General features: G+C 40.3%; 1 protein-coding gene and 1 pseudogene across 12 annotated transcripts in view; one reads left to right on the plus strand and one right to left on the minus strand.

Moving 5' to 3' along the window:
* The window catches only part of KLHL32 (kelch like family member 32), a 209,316-nt gene that overhangs the window by 37,700 nt on the left and 145,493 nt on the right, over positions 1–26,123 (minus strand). The window lies entirely within an intron of this gene.
* Positions 5,231–5,319, plus strand: LOC139029733 (U5 spliceosomal RNA; annotated as a pseudogene).

The raw sequence follows: 26,123 nt of genomic DNA on the forward strand, positions 1-26,123 counted from the left end.
TGCTATTGCTTTGTTTTGTAACAAACTTCTCAGAATCCTTAAAGCCTAATGTTTTGCATCTTGCACATGGATACTACAGGAAAACAGCTCTGGAGAATTACCAAATAAATGCTCATGTCTCTATAGCCTCTTTTTATAGCACAGTGCTGCCCATTTAATTACTTTTCTCCTTCCTCATAAATCAGTTCTTCCCATGCCCTAATCAATCTTCCGGGCCATCTCTTAACACTGTCCAATCTACCTTGATCTTTCTAGGGAACACTGTCACTTACTGTGTGAAAGGAACATAAGCCACAGCCAGGCTCTGCTTTTAAGAACATCTCTAAGGAAACAAACGGGCAGTAGAGCAGTGACCACTGCGACGCATCACTGATTCATTTCTGGTTTTCTGCCTACTCATCACCCCTTACGTCACAAATACCATGAGAGGGTCCATGCTCCATTTCCCCAAATATGATGTATTACAGAAAACTTTTGTGCACACACATTTAGTCTGCATTTACTGGGCTCTTTTTCTCACTTACTGCCAATATGTCTAACTTCTCACATTTTTCATATAATTTTCAGACATTTATTATTTATATTTTCAGACTACACAGTCATTCATATCTGTTGGGTTTATCTTTTCTCCAGATCAAAGGTAAATATAACTTAGTTATGCCGAATTCAAACCAATCTCACCTAGATAGAGTCTTAGTGATAGATTTAAATCCAGTGCTTCTCAAACCTAACATGTGCATGAATTACCTGGTCAGAATACAGATTCTGATTCAGCAGGAGGAAGAGAAGGATTGCAAGTCCACGTTTCTAACCATCTCCCAGGCGATGTGTATGCCGCTAGTCCAAGAACCACATTTTGAGCAGGAAGGTTTTAGACAGATTCCCATCCATGAGACTGTAAACTGCTGCTGGATTAGAGTAAACTAAATCTGTTGTTTCAAATTTTAAAAGGCTTAAAATCAACTGAAACTTAAGTAGGATGCTTTAATAAAGATATAGGGCTTGTGTAGCTAATACTACGGGTAAGACAATGTGTTTCCTTTATAGTTAGATATGGGGAAGATCTTACTATGGGCAAGACAGCATACTTTCAGACCTTGGCTCTATAAATCAGCACTTGATTCTGATGGCATAAAGGAGGCCATATAAACACTCTGCAGTTTTGCTTTTGCAATAATAAAAGTGTCATTGTACTCAGTTTTTACTTTGGTGACAATATAAAAGAGAAAAGTCATTGAAACCGTGGATAACTCTTACTTATCCAGATAATGGAAGAAATGGCAAAGAAAATGCAAACCAATGGGCTACCTTAAAATCACTTCTATACCATGAAACTCACTGGAGCACTATTCATTGCCATGTTGAATTAAGGGCAAGCTGGTACACGCAATCCTGGAGCCCATTTAAGGTTTAGAATAGAAACTCTACTAGGGCTCCCCTGGTGGTTCAGTCAGTAAAAAATCAGCCTGAAACACAGGAGAGCTGGGTTTGATCCCTGGGTCGGGAAGATACCCTGGAGAAGGAAATTGTAACCCACTGCAGTATTCTTGCCTGGGAAATCCCATGGACAGAGGATCTTGGCAGGCTACAGTCCAGGGGGCTGCAGCATCAGACATGACTTAGGACTAAGCCACCACCACTAGAAGCTACAGTATACACAGAAGGCCGATTCACCACTGGGCATCATGAAACACAGACCACAGGCAGCTTCGTAGTGTATTTGGGGGCTTATATTTGCAAATATAAGGAACTTAAGGAACTTTTGGCTTTTGGTGATACTACACCTAGAAAGCGTAACTAAGGGAAGGCGAAAATCCTATTCTATCTTAGTATTCTGACACGCCAACATTTCCATCACCCTAATTTCTAGAATATTTTAATTGGTGGGGGGGGTGGAGCATATAGTGAAAGTTTTATCTCTCACCTGCTTAGGTTGCAAAGACAGCAACAGTGGAAAAGAACAGAAGGATTCAGGCTGGGAGGACAGATCAAAGAGCACTTAGGAAACAGGGCATTAGGCGAGGTGTTTCCTAAACCATCTCAAACACAGGGAATGCCACGTCCAAAGACCACAGGAGATCTCCCAAGCACCTTGCCTAACCAATCCATTTCATCTTGCCCTGATGGACAACTGTTTCTTCCTCAAAGGAGCATTTGCTACTGCTTATTCCAGTGTCAACATATCTCTCAGTTTCTTGATAAAAACAATGTCTAGCACATAATAGGCAACACACATTTGGGGCATAATGGAAAATTCTTTATAACTATTCTTAGGCTATTTCTCACATTTCTTTTGAACCAATGACATCAGATTCTGTATATATCCATATCTGTCTATCTGTAGGCTTCCCCAGTGGTTCAGATGGTAAAGAATCCTCCTGCAATGTGGGAGACCTGGGTTCGATCCCTGGGTTGGGAAGATGCCCTGGAGGAGGGCATAGCAACCCACTCCAGTATTCTTGCCTGGAGAATCCCACCGACAGAGGAGCCTGGAAGGCTACAGTCTATGGGGTTGCAGAGAGCCAGACATGACTGATCTATCTATCACAGGCTTCAACTTCCTATTTCATTATCTCATCTTTGTGGCTTTCCTATAAAGCCCTTAAAAGCTCTCAAAACTTCACAAGGCAGCATGTACTGCACTGGGCTTATTTATATATGGTCCTCATTTTACTCCCTCCACGACTGGTGCTGGCCACCTCTATTTGAAATTATTAGCAATGCAATGCACATTGCAATATGCTAATCCCTCAAATAAATTGTAAAATATCAGGGCAAGAAGAAACTTTTGAGTATGTTTGGTTCAAACTTCTAAATCTTATAAACAGAAATCAAATCCGGACAAGTTATTTGACATACTCTAACTCATACACCTGATTAATGGAAAAGCTGGAACCAGAAATGCCATTTTCAAATTATAAATATGTTCTATTATATCATATAATCATTATTCATCCATCAAAAATTACTTTAAGATAGAATCCAGGCAATCAAAACCAAACCCAACTTCTGTGTTGTCTAAATTAGAGAAAAAAGTCTGTTTTTTAAAAAATGCATGCTTTGCTTTAGATAGGTGAAAATGTTTTCCAATGACTCTCATTTATGGATTATTTTTGCATAAAAACCATGATTTAATGGTGCCAATTATAGAGTTTGTAAGTAAAGAACAAGTCTTTGGAGGAATGGGCTCCTCTGAGTATTGAACTTCTGTCTCACTTTTTAATGGGAACATATATTTAAATTCTAGGTTATCCCCTGTTAACTAAACCTGGCTCAAAAATATATGGAAAATAGTCCCCGCCTTTTGGTTTTCTCAGTGTATCCCCACTGATTGCTATTCTATGAATAGAATATATAATACTAAATATAAAAGTATATAATTTTAAATTATGCAAAATTTTGATTCAATCAAAGTATGCAGCCTATGTAGATGCACTGCACAAATATGTGACATGTGTGAGCGGACGTCACAGTCCTAACGCGATAAGCCCTCAGGCTGTGGTCCAAATTCCTTTGCTGTTGCTCAAACACGGAGATAGAAGCTGCTGTTTTGAAATCCACCTCTGCTTATATATGTCCACAGTATGTGTACTGCCCAACATGACCCCCAAAGCAATGCCAAAGCAATAAGGAATTTTATATTCACAGATTCTCTGGAAAATATATGAATTAGGAAGTTATCCCAAATCCAAGAATACACATGAATGCGCTCTTCCATAAAACTGCCTTTATATCTTGCAAGTATGTGTATTAAAATGACCTTTACAAAGCAGTTCTGATCAGATGAGTGATCGAGTATTTTTAACCAACACTAACAAAAGATAAAGCCCTGTCGAAAGCAGTAACTCTTCCTTTCTCTTGGTTCACAAGTATTCTTTTTCACTGGAGGATGTTCTCATCACAGAACGCATCAGCCAAAGCTGAGTAAGCAAGAAGCCGCATTTTTGCCCACAGTCCGACTCCACCCCCTCGGCCCAGGGCAGCTATAATTACTCTCTTATTCTAAAGCTTGGTTGCAAACTGCTTTGTTGATGGAGAAAACTGAGACCGGCCTTTTGCAGGCGCCCTGCTGTGAAGGCACAAGTGTCTATATCCTTGCAAGTCCTGTCATCCTACTGAGATAAGCCAGGGCACCCATCTCCCCTCAGTGACCGACAGGCAGCGCAAATTCCACACTCCTGCAAAGTCAAAAAGGAACAGAGGAAGGGCATAAGAGCAAGTCAGCGACCACCTGGCCTTCCTGAAACTCCACCAACGAACCTGGCATGTCAGAAGGCTGCTTGGGAAACGAGGAGTGGGGAGCAGAGCAGGTGTTAATGGGATGAGTGACGATGCACAGGGAAGTTTTCCCTTCTAAACAGAGGATCAAGGATGCTCACCATCTTCTAATACACGGCCTCCAAGGGAAGCTGCGCTGACTGTTACATATGTTGTGTTCAGATATACTAATTCATATGTTATTTTATAACGCCTTAAATTTCAATAAACTGTTAACACTTTAGCAAGATATCCTTTAAATATTATACAGTTTCTTCAAATGAAAAATGTGGAAAGTTTCCCTCATGCAAGTGAACAGGTGTTGAGATTTGCCGTGTTCAACTACAAAGAAGCTCATTTATTTGATATGGGTCATGTAAGCTCTAAATAGTGACGTACTACACGAGAATAATGACTGACATAGAGGAAAGTTCACGTTAATAAATAAATGCACAGAATTTGACAGCTTTATTCTCCTCTTTGAGATGAAATGAAAGATTTCTGTTCAAAAAGGCAACAATCTTATCCAAAAGCCGCAGAAACTAGGGACATAAGATCAGAGTACGTTGCTCCACCAGAACAATGAAAATGTTACAATGGAGGGATATTAAAAATTACAACAGTGCTCACTCGAGTGCTATAATTAAAACTGTGTCAACATTTTGCTTGTAAAACAGTTTTCAAGGGAGGTTGTACATTAACCATTACAGCTGACTACAGACTTATATATGACACATAGGCTGTTTTTTCCTCTGAGAAATATATTTCAATTGAATCAAAACTGATGAGGTCCCAGGTTCATATACTGTCAGAAAAAAAAAAAAAAAAGATCTGACAGATTTTAAATAGAATATTCAGCTTAGCAGGTATGGTAATAACACATATTCTGTCATTGTTCATTTAAAACTTGATGAAGTTGAAAGATTGACAAATGCTCTTATTTTCACCTTTAGCAAAAAATTTGTGCTTGATAATACTCTAGCTTCTCTTCAAATCATATATGTCTTTTGCCTTTTACTAAAGATATCTGTGGAAAAGAAGTTATGAGGAGTTTTTTTAGAGACATAAAAAAAAAAGTCATGATGTATACAACTTAAAATGGCTCAGAAGGAAAGCACACATGTATGTCTCTCCCTCTCTGCTTAAACAGCTATTCTCCTCCTAGATATTTATAGAGAGATAGATATCTAGAGATGGAGGCAGAGAACATATGATAAAGCAAATGAAGTAATTTGCTAAGAAATGAGCAAATCATATGGGTGTTCTTTACTATTCTTATTCTCGCAACTTTTCTGTAAGTTTGAAATTATTTTGAAACAGAAAATTGAAAGAACAAAAAAAGTGCCTGTTAACCAGCTTTAATACATATTTGGCTCAAAAAATACATACTGCCAAGCATCAAAAGCAAGAGCCCTTGCAACCAAGGATGTCTCCCAGAGACAGTGACAAACACACGGGACTGGAGGAACCAGAGGGAAAGTGCCCTGAGGCCTGCCCCATTTCAGTTCCAGGTGTTTGTGAGGGCAAATACGAGGACTTGAGTTGTCCTTTGGTTCAGTCTTCTAACACAGGCAATTTTTTAAAAGCTCAACATTCAGAAAACTAAGATCATGGCATCTGGTCCCATCACTTCATGGGAAATAGATAGGGAGACAGTGGAAACAGTGTCAGACTTTATTTTTGGGGGCTCCAAAATCACTGAAGATGGTGACTGCAGCCATGAAATTAAAGACGCTTACTCCTTGGAAGGAAAGTTATGACCAACCTAGATAGCATATTAAAAAGCAGAGACATTACTTTGCCAACAAAGGTCTGTCTGGTTAAGGCTATGGTTTTTCCAGTGGTCATGTATGGATGTGAGAGTTGGACTGTGAGGAAAGCTGAGTGCCGAAAAATTGATGCTTTTGAACTGTGGTGTTGGAGAAGACTCTTGAGAGTCCCTTGGACTGCAAGGAGATCCAACCAGTCCATCCTAAAGGAGATCAGTCCTGGGTGTTCATTGGAAGGACTGATGCTGAAGCGGAAACTCGAATACTTTGGCCACCTCATGCGAAGAGTTGACTCATTTGAAAAGACCCTGATGCTGGGAGGGCTTGGGGGCAGGAGGAGAAGGGGACGCAGAGGATGAGATGACTGGATGGCATCACCAACTCGATGGTCATGAGTTTGAGTAAACTCCGGGAGCTGGTGATGGACAGGGAGGCCTGGCGTGCTGCGATTCATGGGGTCGCAAAGAGTCGGACACAACTGAGCGACTGAACTGAACTGAACTGAAAGTATGTATCAAAAAAAAAAAAAAAAAGTAGGAAAAAGAGATGTAGTATACCATGATATCTTTTCCATCTGTAAGAACTAACCACCAATTTCAGCTGATCTTTGAAAAGTCAATACAAAGAACAGCAAGAATACATGGCCAACACTGGACCAGTCATTTGGCATCTCATCTGTAAAATGAGTGAGTTGATGCCAGAGTCTGTTTATCTCTGGGATATATGTCACTTACAAATCCACCAAAAAGTAATATTTTAAAGTAGAATCCTCAAATACACACTACTGTATGTAAAACAGATGACTAACAAGGACCTATGCTATAGGATAGAGAACTATATTCTTTTAAAAAAAAAAACCTAAAAGGGAAACGAATCTGGAAAAAGAATGTTGTTGTTTACAGTCACTAGTCATGTCTGACTCTGCGACCCTGTGAACTGCAGCACACCAGGCTTCCCTGTCCTTCACTATCTCCCTGAGTTTGCTCAAACTCATGTCCATTGAGTCGGCGATGCCATCCAACCATCTCATCCTCTGTCACCCCCTTCTCCTCTTGCCCTCAACCTTTCCCCACAACTTTTCCAACGAGTTGGCTCTTCACATCAAGGGGTCAACGTACAGGCGCCTCAGCTTCAGCATCAATGCTTCCAATGAATATTCAGGATTGATTTCCTTTAGGATTGACTAGTTTGATCTCCTTGCTGTCTAAGGGACTCTCAAGAGACTTCTCCAACACTACAGTTTGAACCCATCAGTTATTCAGTGCTCAGCCTTTTTTATGGTCCAACTCTCACATCCATACATGACTAGTGGAAAAACCACAGTCTTGACTAGATAGACCTCTAGTCTATCTAGAGGTGATATCTCTGCTTTTAATACACTGTCTAGGTTTGTCATAGCTTTTCTTTCAAGGAGCAAGCATCTTTCAATTTCATGGCTATAGTCACTGTCCACAGTGATTTTGGGCCCCAAGAAAAAAATCTGTCACTGTTTCCACTTTTCTCCATCTATTTGCCATGAAGTGATGGGACTCAATGCCATGATCTTCATTTTTTGAATGATGAATTTTAAGCCAGCTTTTCACCCTCAAGAGGCTCTTGAGTTCCTCTTCACTTTCTGCTGTCAGAGTGGTTATCATCTGCACCTGAGGTTGTTGGTATTCTTCCCAGCAATTTTTTTTTTTTTTTAGCAACACAGATGAAATTTAATTGTAAAAGAAGTCAGACTCAAAAGGTATACATTGTATGATTCTACTTCTAGATTGGGAAAAACCTAATCCCTTGTCGTAAGAGCCAGATCACAGGTTTCCCTGAGAAGCTGGAAGAACTTTCTGGGGTTAAGGAAATGTTCTATATTTTGATATCTTTTCATTAAGTTGACTGAATGGTTAACTCAGATCTGACCATTTTTCTATAGGTAAATCGATAAAAATGATAAATAGGAAAACATTTTAAAATGTTTACCCACAAAACATTCTTCCCACAAAGAATTCCTAGACTTGGATGTCTCAAAGGTGATTTCTATCAACTACCTAAAGAATGCATGTGTGTGTTAGTTGCTTAGTCATGTCTGACTCTTTGCGACCCCATGGACTGTAGCCCACCAGGCTCCTAGGTCCATGGGATTTTCCAGGTAAGAGTACTGGAGTGGGTTGCCATTCCCTTCTCCAATTTTGATTTCAGCTTGTGGGTATATATATATATCTGAATCACTTTGCTGTACAAGTGGAAGTAACACAGCACTGTAAATCAACTGTACTTAAAAAATAATAATGAATTGTTTTTATTTCCCAAACAAAGGAAAGGAAATAGTTAACCAAATCCAGCACAAAGAGTCCCAGGCAGGATAAACCCAAGGAGGAGCACCCCAAGCACCCCAAGGCACATAGTAATCAAAGTGACAAAAATTTGAGATAAAGATAAAATATTAAAAGCAACAAGGGAAAAAAAAGACAAATAACATACAAGGGAAATCCCATAAGGTTATCAGCCAACTTCTCAACAGAAACTCTACAAGCCAGAAGGTAACGGAATAATATATTCCAAGTGATGAAAGGGAAGAACCTACAACCAAGAATTCTCTATCCAGCAAGACCTTCAATCAGATTTGATAGGGACCCTTTCCAAAAGCTTTCCAAACAAGCAAAAGCTAAGAGAATGCAGCACCACTAAATCAGCTTTACAACAAACACTAGAGGAACATCTCTGTAGTCAGTAAACTTGACAAGAGAAGGAAAAGGTCTACAAAAAACAAACCACAATCGATAACTACCTTAACTGTAAATGGATTAAATACACCAACCAAAAGACATAGACTGGATGGGTGATAAGAAAGCTGGAGAAGCAATACTCATATCAACCAAAATAGACTTTAAAACAAAGACTGTTATAAGAGACAAAGAAGGATACTACATAATAATCAAGGGTTCAATCCAAGAAGAAGATATAACAATTATAAATCCATATGCACCCAAGAATAGGGGCACCTCAATATGTAAGGCAAATACCAACAAAATAATAATGAAATATTTTTAATTAAAATTTTGAAAATTTAAAAACACAAAGCAGAAACCTCCAAAATTTCTACAGGTAGGAAAGACAATCAAAGCTAATCACTGTGTCTAGTATCCAAGCCACAGATTTCCATAGCATAAATGGTTTTTTATAAATATCTTCTCAGAACAACGAAGTGACGGCTTTTGTCTATAATTCTGAACTCACCAGAAACATACACCTGTGTTTGGCAGACGAAAGTGCATGTGTACACAGAGCCACACAGAAATGAAATGATCTCAGCCAAAGAACACACATTTCAAACTTGTAAAGCGACTGCTTCAAGGTGTTATTTATTTAAAATCCCAGAATGAGATTTTATTTAGAAATGAAAATATTTAATAAACTAGTCACGTAAAGTTTTAAATATACCATCCCCATATCTAAAATATACAAAGTTTTTTATGTGGGAAGAATGTCCCTCGGGAAAATAAAGACAATCAACATCACCGATGCAGGAAAAATGAAACCCATTCCTGGTCTATTCACACTTAGCAAAATACGAGTACATTTAGAAAATAGCTTCTTATACTTGACTTAAATGGTCTAATAATGGACTGAGCCAAAAGATAATACTCATCTATTAACTGTCGATGGCATCAGAGTATCACCTGACACTAGATTGATGGGTGAAACTTCTAAGTAAGGTATTAGTGATGCACATTTATAAATAAGTAAGATATTAGTGATGCATATTTATATATGATGTCATTCTGGAAATAAAAGGGACACTGCATGTGGTGGTGAGATATTAAGCTTATACTGTCAGAACACAGGAAAATTGGAGAAAACCAACTTGGTCAAAGAAGAAAATCCTACGATATCCCACTGGCAACAGGGAGCAGAAGTGACCCTCCCTGGGTCACACCATTTCACATCATCTCCCAGGTCCTCAGGCAATGAGGGTGCATTATCAGGGTGACGTCAACTGAAAAGACAGGGAAATTCTGAAGCTTTTTTCCTACCGCTAACTGGTACATGTCCATGGAGGTGAATGCGACACAATGAAAAGGAGAAGAGGTTTCTTAACGTATCTGAGCGTTTATGAAAAACACAAATATACTGAGCCTAGGTCTCATCATCTGTAAAACAAAGATGATGTTATTTACGTCACAGTGTCCACATAGGACTGAATGAGATAGCATGTGAGAGTGCCTGGAAAACTATGACATTTAGACAATACACAGAATTATTATGATGGCAATGAGCCACCAAGAGATGGAGCTAATTCTCAGTTCAATTATCCTTCTGAATTTATGTTAAAGCCAGCACATTCTGACAAGTTTTACATAAAAAAATGTTGTGCAATATTGACATAAATTTTGAGAGATCTCTAGAGATGATAAGGAATTTGCTACACTATTTAAATACTTCACACAATAAAATGACAGTAAAATCACAGCAGATAATCTGGTGCAGATTAAAATCTAGCCCTTAAGATGAGCCTGTTTCTACACCAATGAATTCAATAATTCTAACCCAGTAATTAAAGATACAGGATTTTTGTTAAATTTCAAGTAAGAGAAAAACGAATGAGTGGATGAACAAATGAATGAAAAGAGAGACACAGACATAAACTTAGTTGTCTCTGTGTAACAGTCAGTATGTATTCACTTTCTTTACTTGGTTTGAATGTCCCATTAAAAATATTTGAATTCAAGTCCATCAGTTCCCTTAAATCTCAACTCAGTTAACTTAGTGCAAGGAAATTATATGTATACACTAATCTATCTGACTTGAGAAAACTAAAATAATGATTGATTAAGTTGATTACTTTCTTCTTTTTTTGGCTCCGGGGTAAATGATATAATCATGAATCTTTTAGTATTTTTATTCATCCATTCCTCAATTTATTTTTTTTTAAATGTGTTTCTTTTATGATAAACCAAGAATTCTCTTACTTTATTGTGCAGTCCATGGGATATTAGTTTTCTGACTAGGAATTATACCTGAACTGGAAGCAGGAGTTTTAACCACTGGACACCAGGGAAGTCCCTTCAATTTCCTATTGAGTGTCCATCGTGTGCCAGGAACTTACCCAGTGAGAAGGAAATTCTCTCTCTCTCTCTCTCTCTCTCTCTATATATATATATATATATATATATACACACACACACAGTCTTGCCATTGATTTCCAAGTTCTGTTAGTCCTATATAACTCAAGCCTTACTCTTGACCTCAAGTGTCTTAACGTATCCCTGTAAAATATACTCAGGGAGTATGGAATTCAGTTCAGTTCAGTTTAGTTCAGTCGCTCAGTCGTGTCCCACTCTTTGCGACTCCGTGAATCGCAGCACGCCAGGCCTCCCTGTCCATCACCAACTCCTGGAGTTTACTCAGACTGATGCCCATCAAGTCGGTGATGCCATCCAACCATCTCATCCTCTGTCATCCCCTTCTCCTCCTGCCCCCAATCCCTCCCAGCATCAGGGTCTTTTCCAATGAGTCAACTCTTCGCATGAGGTGGCCAGGGTATTGGAGTTCCCGCTTCAGCATCAGTCCTTCCAATGAACACCCAGGACTTATCTCCTCCAGGATGGACTGGTTGGATCTCCTTGCAGTCCAAGGGACTCTCAAGAGTCTTCTCCAACACGATAGTTCAAAAGCATCAATTTTTCGGCACTCAGCTTTCTTCACAGTCCAACTGTCACATCCATACATGACCACTGGAAAAACCATAGCCTTGACTAGATGGACCTTTGTTGGCAAAGTAATGTCTCTGCTTTTAAATATGCTGTCTAGGTTGGTCATAATTTTCCTTCCAAGGAGTAAGCATCTTTTAATTTCATGGCTGCAGTAACCATCTGCAGTGATTTTGGAGGCCCAAAAAATAAAGTCAGCCACTGTTTCCACTGTCCCCCCATCTATTTCCCATGAAGTGATGGGACCAGATGCCATGATCTTAGTTTTCTTAATGTTAAGCTTGAATTAGGGGAAGAAAAATCCTACAATTTTAGAAGCTTCAGTCTATTGTAGGCAGATTTTCAGACACAAGCAAAAACCATCTTTTAATGTTGCCATGTCCCTTATGGGTGTTTTAAATATTGCTGGTACATTTATACATTTTAAAGTTTGTTTTGTTTTGTTTTAAAGCTGTTTAATTTGTAAACATGCCCTGGAGCATCCTGAGAGCATCAAGCCTTTGAATATTTCTTTATGAACTGATTCAATAATAATGAATCAATTACGGATTCACTGGCACACACACTCCCCACCTGAAATGAAACCTTTAATGACCAAAAGGAGCTCACAGGCCTAAGCAGCTGCCCCAGGTCACAGACACAGAGCCAGTCAAATCCCTCAAATAAGGGTACCGTGATGAATTCGATGTTCAGGAAGTACTTAAGCTGCAGGTAAGGATTAATGGTGGCATCCTCCAAAGAAAAAGAAAAGAATCCTCAAAGGTTACTTTAAACATTAATTTAGAGCTGAGAGTACAGTGATTAGAGTGGGGAAGCCACTATCAGGAGCACATGACTAAACATAGTCAGTGGTGGGCTAGGGTACCAGGGCCTACACTCAGTAAGTTGCAAAGAACACACATAGATGCCATGCTGGCCACTAAACCCCCTTCACCATGTGAATTTCAGCCTGGCTACTAATGTGTGAAAAAGATACTTCACACTGCATTTTTCACCTTCATTTCATCACAGTATAAATAATGGGGAACACAGAATCCTCTATTCATACCCTGAAGCACCTTTGAATATAATATAAAAGTGATATTTTTATCAAAAAAGATACACTCTTTTCAGCACAATTATGATTTTTTTTGAGTGGAGGAGGTGACTTAGAAAGCCAATCTGCAATAGCCATGTATGGAAAATGGATAGTTACATATAGATGTAGTTACGTAGAGAAGACTGAGTGTTGAAAAATTGATGTTTTTGAACTGTGGTGCTGGAGAAGACTCTTGAGAGTCCCTTGAACTGCAAGGAGATCAAACCAGTCCATCCTAAAGGAAATCAACCCTGAATATTCATTGGAAGGACTGATACTGAAAGCGCCAATATTTTGGCCACCTGATGCAAAGGCTGACTCATTGGAAAAGACCCAGATGCTGGGAAAGATTGAAGGCAGGAGGAGAAGAGGGTGGAGGAGGATGATATGGTTGGATATCATCACTGACTTAATGGACATGAATTTGAGTAAACTCTGGGAGATAGTGAAGGACAGAGAAGCCTGCATGCTGCAGTCCGTGGGGTCGCAAAGAGTTGGACATGGCTTCGTGACTGAACAGTAACAATGGAAAACGGGTGTGTGGGAAGCCAGGCCCAGTGCAGGAGAACCAGCGGCTTGGCAATCTCAGAAAACCTATGGCGGGGAGGGCTGCAGCGGGCGAAGGAAGGAGCACCAGGAGGAATGAACAGTGGCTGTGATCCTGAGAGAAGAAGCATGTTTCAGTCCCATGGCCTGGCGTCCAGAAGGAAATCTGGAAGTATTTGCTGAAGGAGAAAAACATTTTTTTTTTTTTTTGGTTAGCAAAAAAACCCAAACATTTGCTGAAGGAATTATGAGAGACTGCAATATGAAGAAGTCACAGACCCAAGACATCGTGACCACATTCGGAGGAACAATGCGTTGAAGCAACAAGGGGGACCTCGAAGGTGGAGACAGGAGGGCTGGAGAGGAAAGGCCAGTAAGCAAGCCCCGCCCGGGAGCAGAGGCCAGGAGGTGAGGGGTGAGGCACTCCCGGGACCCTGTGACGGGCACACCACTGCCGAGGGGATGCGGTCCCAGTGAACGGAGGCGCCACGAGAGCGCGATCTGGGAGCACGGCGGGGAGCTCACAAGGACACAGAGCAAGTTCTTTATCTTTAGCTATCAGTTTCCCACAAAGCGTTCAGCAGGCCGGGGGAAGGCAGAAACACAGTCAGGCTTGGACCAAACACGATTTGAAATAATGCTATACTTCAAAAAAAAAATTTTTTTTTTTTTGCTTCAGTCTCATTAATTTTGCAAACAGAATAAATCTAAAAATAAAAGATAGGTACCACTGTGGCAAGTCTCTTATTTTTGAAATACTAAAAAAGAAAAAAACCTCTCGTGGCTGATTTGACTGAGACTTTTCTCCCCTAATTACCTTTTTATTCTCTACTGCTGAAATAAAAACAAGACATAACTAATCAGTAATTTTACTAAGCATCCCTGAGGGTGATTTTATCCATGCTATCCAGACAGCTAAACAAAAATAATTAGTCATGGTCTAGTGCAATGAAGAATCTGGTTAGACTATATATACATACATGCACGACCCTATTCTCATGTATTTTTAAATATTTTAAACAGCACTGTCACTTAAGTAAGGGCTGCCTTAACACAGTAACTGAATTCAGTGACTTAATTCATTTTTTTGAGCCTCTTCGCGTGAGACTGCATCATCACTGAATGACTCCTTTACCATTCAAGAACGAATAGCTTTTTTTAAAAGCAAGAAATAATGTGAAAATAGAACACTCAAAGTAAAATTATAATCATTATGACGCTGTCACTTTAACGTCTATACACTTAATTGTTTTACAACTGACATGTTAAGAAAAAATGTCCCACAGCTAAGTAGAAATATGCTGCTGAACAGTCACAGTGTGGGAGGGAGGACCCGAAGACAACAGAAATGAAAACGCAGAAGAGTGAGCCTGGCTCTCAGGTCCCTAATCTATAAGACCACTATGCAAGGCTTGGAGACAGAAAGGAAGGCTTTATTTTTCCTTTTCCTTTATTTGTTGTTTTAAAAGGTGTGCATAAAAAAGGACTACAGTGAGCTATGCATTGTAAACACCAGCAGTATTAGATGCCTGCATCTTTTTTACCCTATGCTTCAAAAAGCAACAAGATTAGGTGCTGGGATGATACAAATTGAAATTTGCAACTTTTAATAACCTTGGTTGGTCTGTGGACAAATATCTGTCTCCCCAGCTCAACCCCTCCCCTCATGCTTCCCAAGGAGGGAAAAGGAGTCTGACGCTGCCCTTGGAAACAAGAATTCATCAGACTGCTGTGAGACATGCTGGTGAGAGGAACATGAGGAGAATGGAGCCTTCAGTTCATATGTGCGCCCATTTTGCATTTCCCAGCTTTGCTGGTTGGTGTAAGAACGGTGCACAGCTGTGGGAGCGGCTGCCTTAGCAAACTGGCCAAAGTACCCCTGTCATTTACACTCCCCCACCGCACAACCAGGGTGGGAACATTTGCTCTATTGGAAGGCAGCGATAAGGACGGATTTTTTAAAGTTTCCATTTTTAAGTGAAAATGAAAGAAAAATGCTCTTCTAGATGTGTTGTGCCTTTGAGCTCCATTTGAAAAAAGAAAAAAAAAAAAAGGCAGAGAAAGCTGCTGTGAAGGTCAGTGAGTGAAAGAACTTCCTCGGGGCACAGAATAAATTAAATCCCAAGGAAAAAATAAAATGTGATTTCCAGAGTGCGAGGCACAAACTCCAAATGACAATGATTGACAGCCAAACTATATCCGTGCAATATCCAAGACTGCACGTTCTCATTTACCTCAGTGTAGCCAGCAAGCGCCCATTAAACATCCGTCTGATGCCCAAATTAACCTTCTTGGCGAACTGAAAGAGGCACAAACTATCATAATCAACCTTTCATTATCACAGCAGCCTCTAGTTAAAGGGTCAGAATAATTGTGCCATCAGAGGCTTGATTGTTTTCAATCAACAGACGGCTGGAGTGACAGCTCGGTGATGGAGGGGTCTGATGAAACCGCACCAGGCCTAATCAGAGCAGATGAAAGGAAGGCATGATTGGTGCAAATGAACAGTCGTGCCTCTCCTTTTCATTTACAATCTGAAATTACTCTTAAATTTGTGCGGTTTTTTTTTTTTCCTCCCTTATGAGCACCACTGAAAGAATGTTTGACTTATTATGAGTTCTGACAGTGCAGAGTTATAAAACACAGGTAGGGTTAGCAGCTGAGGCTCTAAGTGGGTATTCAGCATAATTCTAACAAATTCACTCTTGAAAAGCACGAAATGACTAAAAAGGCTGCCAATGACCTAACCTCTCAGTGCTGTTTGATTAACAGACCCATTTATTCCACTGGCATTCTAAACCGAGCGCAAAAATATCTTGTAAACGTTTTCTCTCAACCCCTCTGGTCTGCTGACTTCAGTACCAGTTTCTCTGCCCCAAATCCTTTCCTGTTCTCGAGGACCACCACATTTGGAGCTCAAAGGTGCTCATCCATCAGAGGGTACAGATCAAATAAGGGTGACTTTGAGTTAGGAACACATAGCTGAACTGGGAACCACAGGGGCAGGTGGAACCTACCAAACCTATGCTGACGTTAAAAAGAATAGTTGAGGAAAAGGAATAAAAATTGCTGTGATAGGCCAGGTGAAATTTGGCACAAAGAGATCTGGAAAAAATTGAGATGATTTTTGCTGCATTCATGGGGCAACTACACAGACTATCATCATTCATATTCTTAAATAATTTATGATAATAGAATATACACCTGGAGTAGCAAAAGTAAGTTTTTAACTTCTATTTTCTTCTTTCATCTTGGGATCAACCAGCCAATCATGAACGTATTATGATTCAGGTCAACAGTGCAAAACAAAGGAAAGTTTTTAGCTGTAAAAATTAACATGCATGCAATCTGTGATGTGCGTGTATGTGTCTGTCTGCCTGCAAGTGTGTTTGTGTGTGTGGTGTGAACCCCACCTGTATGTGTGTAAGAGACAGGGGACAGGATAGTTTTTAAACTCTACACTCAAAACTTTTACATAAAACTTGGGCCATTTTATTTGCTAGACTGTGAGCTGGAATGATACGATAGGGGTACATAATAGACAAAGTAAAAAGAATTATTAAAAACACCCTGGAATTTTCCATGCAATAGTCTCCTCATAGCTAGATCTCATTTTTTTTTAAAAAAAATATGGAATGCTTCACCAATTTGTGGGTCATCCTTGCTAGATCTCATTTTATGGGTCAAGTGCTCACCCCAAAAGTATCAAGAATGTCCAAAATTTCCTTAGTTCTACTTACATGTACATATACCTCAAACAGGATATTGCTAAATTTGCCATATGACTTTCTAGCATCTCAAAGTTTTCATTCTGACTGTTTTTAGGAGACAACTCTCTTAGAAAGATATCTGGCAAGTGGTTCAAACACAATTATTTTACAAAACCATCTTCGCTCTCCCACCACTTTCTCAGGCGGCCCATCCTTTAACAGCCATCTTCCTCGTGGTGTGTGCACAGGGACCCCCAACGAGCTCTATTGATGACCAGGCTCTGCATCTCCCGAGGGTTCCCTTCTTCTCCCCGAGTAGCACTGGTTTTTAAGGCACAGATGTCCTTCTGCCCAGAAGGTAGTTTGTATATTGGTCAGTTAAGAGTGGCTTTGGGGGACTTCCCTAGTGGTCTAGGGGCTAAGACGCCGAGCTCCCAATGCAGGGGGCCCAGGTTTGATCCCTGGTTGGGGAACTAAATCCCACATGCTGCAACCAAGACCCAGCACAGCCAAATAAATAGATAAATAAAAATATATATTAAAAAAGAAAAAAAGAGTGGCTTTGGGACACTGTCAGCACGTGGGATTTAAGAGAGAATTTCCTTCGCTGGTTCACAGACCAGGAGGATGAAAAGCAGGCCGACCTGGGTCAGTGTCTGTTCTAACCTCTTGAATCCAAGAGGTGTGGAATTCATCGTTCGAAAGCACTACACAGCCCCTCTACGTGGCTTAAATCGTACAAGAGATGGGAAGAACAGAAAGATTCTTCAGGAGACCCGGCAACCTGACAAATCAATCCCTTTGTTTACTTTATTATTTACTCTCTGTGTTGGGCTTCACTCCAGAGCATACAGTCCCAGCAGTGAGCAGAATAAGAAATTGCTTACAGCCCTCGGCAGATTCAATGTCATTCTCACAGCCAAAGAGAGAGATGTCTAAAGTCTATTTGCCTCTTAACTAAGCGCTGTCCTTTCTGGATGGAGAATTCCAGTTTTACTTTCAGCTGTGAGTAATTTCCCCTTGTGATTGGCTGACTTATAGTCAATTTAGTATAATTAATGCCAAATTACATTGTAATTCACCTAGAATTACAAATTAAAAGCTATATTAAGAGCAAATGAATTAATCAAAATTAATGATATTATGCTCACTTGTATTAAAGTGTTAATAAGATAGGTCCCCCTAAAATGTTTAAACTTCAGCGCACCATCCATCACTACTTCAATTACTTGACTTCCTTGTGTGGCCAGAGGAGTTGGTGTGTGGGCACTTCTCATCAACAAGAACACACACAAAGAAGATAAGTGCATTCAGCCTCCAGCTGGCCCCGCTCTTTTTAGCTTCTGTTCTTGAAGCATAAGTAGTATCTGTACCATTTACTGAAACTGACTTCCTATAGACAAAGAGGAACAATGCAAAAGCCTGTGCTATTTATCTTTAGAACTCATCAAAGATTTCTTACCTAAGAGAATTTTTCTTTCTGATTATGTTTTGTCTACTGGAATATTGAAATCTGTTTGCATTCCTCCAATGTGGCACCCCCAAGTAACAAAGAGGTGGTCCTATTAAAGAGGAGAACCGCAACTATTCATATATCTGAAGACTGCCCATGATTACTATCTTAGAATGGCCACCTTTCCCCTTCAGGTAAGTTGAGAGATGTTATTCTTTAGTTTTACCTGTAGCCAAAGTCCTGGAGGCAGGGCTGAGTGAAGCAGAGTGAAAGGATGTCGGCATTTAAAAATAAATGCCAGTCCTTTCTAAAGCGGTTCCCTTTGTTTATTTGGCTTGAGTTTGCCGTCTCTTGGGAGAAAACAATAGCAAACGAAGCAACAGACAAAGGATTAATCTCAAAAATATACAAGCAACTCCTCCAGCTCAACTCCAGAAAAATAAATGACCCAATCAAAAAATGGGCCAAAGAACTAAACAGACATTTCTCCAAGGAAGACATACAGATGGCTAACAAACACATGAAAAGATGCTCAACATCACTCATTATCAGAGAAATGCAAATCAAAACCACAATGAGGTACCATTACACGCCAGTCAGGATGGCTGCTATCCAAAAGTCTACAAGCAATAAATGCTGGAGAGGGTGTGGAGAAAAGGGAACCCTCTTACACTGTTGGTGGGAATGCAAATTAGTACAGCCACTATGGAAAACAGTGTGGAGATTCCTTAAAAAGCTGGAAATAGAACTGCCATATGACCCAGCAATCCCACTTCTGGGCATACACACCAAGGAAACCAGATCTGAAAGAGACACGTGCACCCCAATGTTCATCGCAGCACTGTTTATAATAGCCAGGACATGGAAGCAACCCAGATGCCCATCAGCAGACGAATGGATGAGGAAGCTGTGGTACATATACACCATGGAATATTACTCAGCCATTAAAAAGAATTCATTTGAATCAGTTCTAATGAGATGGATGAAACTGGAGCCCATTATACAGAGTGAAGTAAGCCAGAAAGATAAAGACCATTACAGTATACTAACACATATATATGGAATATAGAAAGATGGTAACAATAACCCTATATGCAAAACAGAAAAAGAGACTCAGATGTATAGAACAGACTTGTGGACTCTGGGAGAAGGCGAGGGTGGGATGTTTCAAGAGAACAGCATTGAAACATGTATATTATCTAGGGTGAAACAGATCACTAGCCCAGGTTGGGTGCAAGAGACAAGTGCTCGGGCCTGGTGCACTGGGAAGACCCAGAGGGATCGGGTGGAGAGGGAGGTGGGAGGGGGGACTGGGATGGGGAATACATGTAAATCCATGGCTAATTCATTTCAATGTATGACAAAAACTACTGTAATGATGTAAAGTAATTAGCCTCCAACTAATAAAAATAAATGGAAAAAAAAATGCCAAAGGTTCCCCAGACATCTCTTTGTTATATAAACAAACCTAGAGCCTCTGGGTCACTCCATGGCTAAGTTGAGAGCCTCTCCTCTAGAATAACCAGAACAGGCAACCTCCATGGTCTGATATGGCCAACTGGCACAAACACCATGGCAACGGGCACCCAACTGGCCTGGTAAGGATTCCTATAGAAATAGTCTGGCAATGCAAGACATGGGGTACAGGCTCATTGCTGCCAGAAAGACACTATCATTTATCAGTGTTAATAAATTAATATTTTTCTCCCTTTCTCTTAAATCCCACATGTAGGCCATTACCCAGATGTCATTTTCTACTACATAAATTTCTCAATTTTAATATTCAGGTATAAAATGAAGATATCAGGGTTAAGAATTTCCATCTGACCCATCCTCACTCTCACAACAGTCTGAAGACTTTCCATCACTCAGTCTGCAGGGCTGTGTTCTAAGATCTTTTTCACACTGATCCAAATCTCCTGATCGGATTTTAAGTGATCCTCCACCATGGGCTGTCTCTTCCTGCACTTGATCACTTTGTACCTGCAAGGAATGGAAGGTGGTTCCCTACCTCTGCCCGAGTCCTCCCTTCACTCCTTCTCATCAAACCATCTAGAGCCTCAATTTTCCAGGCTCTGATAAAAGAAAGACCTCAGCGACACTTTTTTGTATGACTTTTATTAAGAGTCATTTTTGCAACCTCCCACAAAGCAGCACAACAGGTGAGAGTGAAAACTGGTAACTTATTAGGAAATGTAGACTGCTGGCTCACGCATTATAGAGCAACAAATCGGTTCGCCTTCTGAGAACCTGTATCAGGTACGCTGAGTTTCTGTTTTCCTAGTGACTTGGAGTATTTGAAGAGGACACAGTGAGACCTCCACTGAAACCATACTGTGAAGGGGGTCAATCACTTGTCCTCCATGAGTTTTCATTTCCTCACCTGTTAAAATTTGGGTGAGCGTTGCCTTACCGACCTTAACAAGGCTGATGGGAGACTTGAATGAAATGATGTGTGTAAAAATGGCTTAAAATGTAAAAAGCTCTCTAAGGATTGTAAAAATTATTATTGCTGTTATCATTATTGATGAACTTCTGTGCCTGGCCTCGAGGTTTCTACCTCATGTTTAGCATACAGCTTGGGTTTTATTTTTAAATCCCTGATAACGCAGGTAGCAGCAATATGACTGCAGGCTACCAATGCATAAGTAATACTCTCCAGTCATCTTTTTCCTTCTCACAGCAGCAACAACAAAAATATCAGTCTGGAAACAACATGAATCACAATGAAAATTAGAAGCAGAGAACATAAATATGTCATATCTCATAAATCACCTTGTTGTTCTGTTGTGCTCATTTAAAACAAAATAAAAGGAAGGAAAAAGAAACTATTAACTCATGGGAACAGCAGCACATGAATACAAGTCAGGTCTCCTGTAATTTCTGATAATCACTGCCCTGACAGCGCACAGCTCCAGCACTGAGGATTAGCTGGAGCAAAGTCCCTCTGAAACGAATGTGGCGTGCGTCTCTCCAAGGCACACAGTCCAGACAAACAACAGCAGGACCACTAGACATGCTCCTCGGGGATGAGTCCTCACAAGGAATGAGCCACATGGCGATCAGGACAAATGACTGACTACTACACTCTGGCCCTCTGGGCACCAAGACCTGAAATAGCAGAAGGGCTCAGTGTCCAGCTGGGGGCACTCCCAGGATCAAACGTCCTCCAGGCACAGCGCTATTTGGGATGTGAACGAACCACTATTTATTCTCAGGGTAGCATCTAGGAAAAAGGAAGTGAAGATGCCCTCATAACATTTGCAGAAAAGACTGTAAGTATCTGGGAGGGACTGCCAGAAGCTTCAGGAAGAAAACTGAGAAATGGTACAGATTTAGTTAAGATGCCCAGAAAGGGCCTCTCCGAAAAAATGCTAATATTACACGCATATATGAAATTAAACTAAGGAAGGGTAGGGATATAACGAAAGACTGTAATCAGGGGGTGAGGATAAGAGTTCTCAGGCCACGATATTTTATTTCATTTCCAGCTACCAAGTGTAAGAACGAGGACACTGCTTATGGAGCTTTTTGATTAAATGGTCACCCACTGTCTAATTTTTTTGAGGCTTGGACTCTACTGCAGTGATTGACAAAGGTTTGCAAAGCTGTTAAGAGAGGACATACAATGAACAAAAATGAACAATGAGGGACTTCCCTGGTGGTCCGATGGCTAGGACTCCACTGCGTTCCCAGTGCAGGGGGCCTGTGTTCGATCCCCAGGCAGGGAACTAGATCCCACACGCCACAGCTAAAGAAGACCCCACATGCTGCAACTAAAACCCAGTGCAGCCAAATAAATAAATAAATATTTAAAAAAAGAATTAACAATGAATCAAGCACTGAAGAAAAGGCAAAGGGATACTGGGTGATGTTCATATGTCCAAGCAAAAGAAATTCGTTTTCCAATCCACCCATACCATTTCAACACACCCCAAATTAGCAAAGAAATCACTACTGTATTTGGCAGAGGTCAGTCCCCACTGGGAAGCAATCAGGCAGTGGGTGGGGGTGCCCAGTTAAGCAGAGGCAGCAGAGAGTCAGAGTCAGCCACAGGCCACAGGCGTGAAGGCGCAGAGCTGGCCACCACCCCTTCAACCTGCTGGCACCACACCAGGGAACAGCGACAGCCAAGCCCTTCCTGATTTCTTTTCAAGTCACAGGACCAACTTGATGCACCTCTGTGTCTACCACACCCCAAGTATTTTTGTGCTTCACTTGTGAACTTGGGAGCTATGGGCCAAAGTGGGAAAAACCCAAGAATGAGAAGACGTGAATTTGATCTCTAGCTCTGTTACTTCAGGTTCCCCATTTGCGCCACAGGAACACAAAGCAATGCAAAATGCAGGCGCATTCTGGAAACCGGGATGTGATATTCAAACGTGAAGTGTTACGACAGTATTGTTGGACACACAGTACTGTTTGAAGTCCTTCCTTCTCCCTGGCCAGAGGTGCATCTGGGACAGTTTATCATCTTAGAGATAAAAGACGAACGCTGAGCACATCGCTAGTGTCCTCTATTTTCCAACTATAAAGGGACAGTAGCTTTTTGTTTGGGTTCACTTTCTGGGACTCCTTTTGAGGGAAATAATTAAATCAAACCTAAGGTGGGTAGTTTGTGGAGTAGATAAAAGCCCAGGAGGGGCCTGTCAAAAAAAATCACTGCATCAGAGGTTGTTGACTACTCTAAACAATATATGACTTACATCTCTAGAGATATAAAGTGAATGTGTTACTAACAGTATGACTTACAGATGCAAATTTCAAACTAAAACACAAGAAAAAAATGCTGTTTTAAAAGGTGGAACTCACTTAGGATACCAATTTTCTTAGAATAAATCCAGCCTTTTATAGGAATAGTAGGACGCCTTATTATCCATTCAATACATTTTAATATGAAAACTATACATTATTGTTTTTAATTCATTATTTATAGAGTGTAAGAGAACAAGAAGGTAGCATTCAACACAAACCCTACAGGTACAGCCTCTGGCTCTGGGGATGAAGAATCAAAGACAAATGTAAACATGATTACCCACTCCAATTCCCCCAGCCCCAAACCACATGACATGGTTCATCTTTGCCAAACTAAAACGGGACATGACTGGGATAAAAAAGACTTTCCCTCCCAAGGTCTGGTCGTGTCTGACATCAATGATGTGACCACTGAATCATCTGCTCTTATTATCTACTGAAGTCCAGCAAAATTAGGCTCAAAATATAAGGAGGAGCCCTCAAGCCAAGGTTAGTAAAGGATGAAAACCACTGATGTATAATTAACACTTATTTAATAATAAGTGCTTTTCACTGAAAGTAGGAAACAGTTAATTAAGAATTAAAGATAAACAAAACTTTTCCCTGTTCAGAAATCAAGCTAAGCTAAATCTCTCTAACCAGACAAGTGAACACTTTTAAACAGCTTTTTATCCCAGGATCTAACTTCTAAAACTGTGCCGAGCACATAACAGGTAAACAATAAATACTCATTTGTAATTCAACAATCTACTGTACCCATTTTTAAATATCCTTGTTTCTGCTACTTCAGAGACGAAATAATAATCCGGAAAGCTGGGTAATGGTTTAAAACCAGAAGGATCCCTCCCAATTGGGGTGAGGATTAGGAGAGGGAAATGCAGTTAGCTAGCTTGTACTCTGCCTCACATTTAGTGGTTTGGGCCATTTAGTAGGTGCTCAGTTTATACTGATGAATAGGAACTTCCTGGCAGTCCAGTGGTTAAGACTCAACACTTCAAACACAGGGGTTGTGGGTTTGATACCTGGTCAGGGAACTAGGATCCCACATGCCATGTGGTGCAGCTGAAAAAAAAATACTGATAGGTGGACAGCCACACTTTCTCCCTATGCTAGCAAATACAAGAATTTACATAATATATAGGTTTCTCTACAAACCACACTGTCACAGAAGGTAACTTCCCCTTTATTCTCAGAAAAGAGACTGCAGTAAAAAAAAAAAAAAAAAAAAAAAAAGAAAGGGCAGACAGTATACCTTCCTGAGGAAAAAAACAGATTATCCAGTACCTCCTATGAAATAAGAACAGACCCAATATGTGGGAGTGGAATGGAACTGTTTCATGGTTTCACTCTAAGTTTTAGAGCAGGACCCCTGGCTCAGTAGTCTGAAACTATTATGTTGAATCTAAGGAGAGAAATTTAACAGGCCCCTGCTGAAACCAAGTCCTAAGTCAAAGCTAAAACCTGAAAGCAAAATAAAACTGGTGGAGATCTGCCAGGTCATGGATGCCAGTGACCTCACGCCCCATGCTTCCTCCTCCGCTGATTGGCTCGTTTTTAGTCTCCTCTTTCTTTGAACCCAATAACCAATTTGGTATCTTTCATCTGGAATCTGAGAAATTGCTGGCCTTGAACTCTAACACCAAATTGTTGAGCTGAATTGAACTGAATTTAAAAAAAAAAAAAAAAGATTTTTTTTGAGGGGACTTCTCTGTCTTTATATATCCAAAGTGTATACACAGTAAAGTCTCAACTGTCCCTGTGGATATAAAGTGAAGTTAATGAACAGACCCAGCAGTTTCAGGCTATGGAAGGGAGAAAATAATTGTTTAGGGGGGATGAAGAAGCCTCTGTGAGAGAGAAGACTTAAGATAAAGTTTTAAAAGGTCAGGTAGAAGAAAAGAGAGCAGAAATCAGGGGATTTCAATAGGTTTTTCAGATGCACAGAATGGTTATCACGGGCTTTAGCACATTTTAGCAGGAAAGGGACTGGATAAGGGACAGCAGGAAAAAGAAAAAAAAAGTCTGTTCAGTCAGGATAAAGTGACAGTTCTTATGACATGTCTTTAGAACCAAATTGTGTGAAGTATGGTGAATAATAAAAATTGGGCCTTTTGCCAAATGAAGCGGATATCCCGGATTACATCACCAGTAGATCAGAGAGTGGAAGGGCCACATGTGTAAGCGCGAATGTGTGTGTTTACTGAGCGCTCACCTAAGTCACCAGCTGCACATAATCAAACAGCACCATCCCTTCATCCGCTCTTCTATTACTTGTCCTACTTTGAGCCAATTCTCTGTTTCCTCCCCAACACCCCTAAGATTCACTGATCTTCTTTAAGACGTGGGATAGGGATTTGTCAAAGTCAATGAGCACTTTATTACAGTGAGAACGTTCCGTAATGAACAATTCAGCAATTTAATGAGATTCTGTAGATCTGTCTCCAACCTGTCCATCAAGTTTCACTTCTATAAAGTCACCCTGACACTAATCCTCTGGCATACCCAATCTTCACCCTGGGCTGAATATTAGATTCTTCCCTGGTATATTGCATTACCAGTATAACCTCAGCAAAAATGATGAACTTAACTATACTTGAGGTGATATAACTGGACTGATCTGATTTTTCTCTATTGGGTTGAGTACAAGGGAATTACTTATTTACTAAGATAATGCAAAAACAGTTTCTTATTGCCCGTTGAATGCCTAAATTGATAATATTTCTGTGAGTTTTTTAATTCTTTCTTTAGGACCAGGTCTAAGAAAATACTGCCTGCAGCAGAAAGCAGCTTTTGAGATTCTACATTATAATATTAGTGACCTTTAGAGAGGCAATTACAGTAACTCCTATGTGAATACCGTGA

The sequence above is a fragment of the Odocoileus virginianus genome, chromosome 19, assembly GCF_023699985.2.
Source record: "Odocoileus virginianus isolate 20LAN1187 ecotype Illinois chromosome 19, Ovbor_1.2, whole genome shotgun sequence".
Classification (NCBI taxonomy): domain Eukaryota; kingdom Metazoa; phylum Chordata; class Mammalia; order Artiodactyla; family Cervidae; genus Odocoileus; species Odocoileus virginianus.